This window comes from Eptatretus burgeri, chromosome 10 (genome assembly GCF_056783735.1).
Source record: "Eptatretus burgeri isolate ZD-2024b chromosome 10, Ebu_testis_v1, whole genome shotgun sequence".
NCBI classification, from domain to species: domain Eukaryota; kingdom Metazoa; phylum Chordata; class Myxini; order Myxiniformes; family Myxinidae; genus Eptatretus; species Eptatretus burgeri.
Genome location: NC_140970.1, coordinates 75803009 through 75805542, shown reverse-complemented (window position 1 = coordinate 75805542; position 2534 = coordinate 75803009).

Here is a 2534-nt window from a genome sequence, read left to right as displayed (position 1 = left end):
GAAACATCTGCTGATTGAAAGCATACAGCTCAGCATGTGAAGCCGGGTTATTGAATTTCGAACCACTGGCAGGTGTACTCGAGCCCAATGTGATGGACAATTTCACGGTGGGAGTCTCTCCACTCAAAGATGATCTCACCTCACCGTGCTTGGAAAGCAGCTCCTTGATTATGAGTCGATGACTCATGTCAGGTTTCAATTGTGCAAGTTGAAATGCACTCGCCTTTCACACGAATGGTCTGCATTCATCAGGTTAATTGTACATTCGTGCTTGAGCTGCAACAGTGGATGGACAAGATGAAATATTTTGTCTCACCTGTATTGGCATACCTGCTTGCATATCGATCCTTATTTGAGAAGTTGCAATAAAAAATAAAACCAGAGAGTTGGTGTCAAAGCCACCCAATGCTCGCCTGTTTATACATTTATCGTTTTTAAAAGCCTAGTCTAATAATATTTTTTATAAAGCATTGCAGTGAAGTCTGATCCAAATAATTTTAAAGCAATATATGTATTTGTATATTGTAATCAGTAAAAAAAATAGTGTGGTAGATAAAAATATTAGAAAGGAAATAACATGCACCAAAAACTTTAACATTTTCATACTCAAGCTGACGCTCACGCTCACGCCGGGGATATCGCTATAGCTCTCTGTTCTTCGAACAGGCGACCTAAAAATTAAAAACCCCAACCCACACCTCCACCCCTTCCATCTCCCTAATACCTTCTGTAATATGTTTGAAGGTTTTCACAAGGAGTCATCTGCAGTACATATGATGCACAGACTATCTATCATGTGAGTATCATAAACCTGGTGCAGCAGATAGCCTGGTGTTGGCTTAATGGTTAAGGTGGCTGGGTTAACATCTTAGTGTCTTGAGTTTGAGCCCCTGTCATACCGTTGAAACCAGACGAGGTGGGTTGAATCAGCCTATCAACCTTTCGAGGTCGGCATAATGACTTCCAGCTTATTGGGGTAATAAGCTATTCGAGTATCCTGGAGTGACGACCTGTCCAAGATTGTACTTCTTCGCCAATGAAACTGCCTCAGCAGCCTTGTGTGTATCATGGTGTGAAAATAATAGTTTGATGCAGTGGACGAGGAATTATAAAAATTAATGGGAGACTAAGAATATGGATTGCACTCGTGGGAGTTTTTGGATAACTCGAATCAGTTTTCCCGATGCATAGTGAAATTTAAGTATTCGTTGTATCAATGATTGAGACATCAAAAACGAAGTCATTTTTGAAGACGAAGGCATTGGGGTATGATGAAAACTTGTTTAAATCTTTGGTTTGATTTATGTTTTGTTACGAGCATGGATCGGCTCCCGATGCTTGCTTCTCCACTCGCCGTGTCAGAGATTGATCGTCAAAGATTTGCTGTGTTGTCATGATTTACACCAATCATAATACAAATTTATTTGTAATATTGGTGATATCATATTCATTTGAAATTTATTTGTGATATCAGAAGGTCAAAGAGGTCTAAATGGTCAAGGGTCCAAGCTATCTCATCTGTCTGAAGAGTGTAAGGGGTCTAAATGATGTTAAGGTCAAAGGGATCGAAAGGGTCTTGGGTCTTCGGGGCCTTTTTGGTCCTTGGGGACTTTTCGGTCTTTGGAGACTTTGGGGTCGTTGTGGTATTTTGGTATGCAGGGTTTTCAGGGTCTTTTTGAGGTCTTCGGTGACTTTTGTGTCTTCGGGATGTTCCGTAACCTTTGTGTCTTCAGTGACTTTTGGGTCTTTGGGGTTGTAAGTGTCTTCGGGGTCTTTTGTGTCTTCGGGTCTTTTGGGTCTTCACGGTTGTCAGGGTCTTTTTGGGTGTTTGTTAACTTTTGGGTCTTCGGGGTTTTTTGGGGTCTTCAGGGTATTTTAGGTTGTCTGGGTCTTTTGGGTCTTCAATATATTTTTGGGTCTTCGGTGACTTTTGGGTCTTCAGGGTCTTTTGGGTCTTTGGGGTATTTTGCATCTTTGGGGTCGTTTTGGTCTGCGGGGTCTATGGTCTTTCAGGTATTTTGGATCCTTGGAGTCTTTTGTGTCTTGTGGGTCTTTGGGGTTTTTTTTAAAGGATCAATAGGGTATTTTTGTTCCTCAGGGTCTTGGGATCCTCTGTATCTTTTGAGTGCTTGGGATATTTTGAGTCATCGGAGTATTTGGGGACTTCTGGGTCCTTGGGATCTTTTGTATCCTCGAGGTTGTTTGGGTCCTCGGGGTTGTTTGGGTCTTTTGGATCCTTAGAGTTTTTTGGGGGTCCACGGGGTCGTTTGGGTCCTCGAGGTATTTTGGGTCCTTGGGGTCGTTTGGGTCTTTTGAATCCTCGGTGGGGAGGGTGGGGGTGGGGTCTTTTGGGTCCTCTGGGTACTTTAGGTAAAGTATTTCAGGTTACAATTGTGATTGACGTCAGGTCAGATATCCGACCAATGAGTGAAGCGTGAACATACATACACACATACATACATCCACACAAACATACATACACACATACATACATACACACACATACACATCCACATAAATACATACACACACGT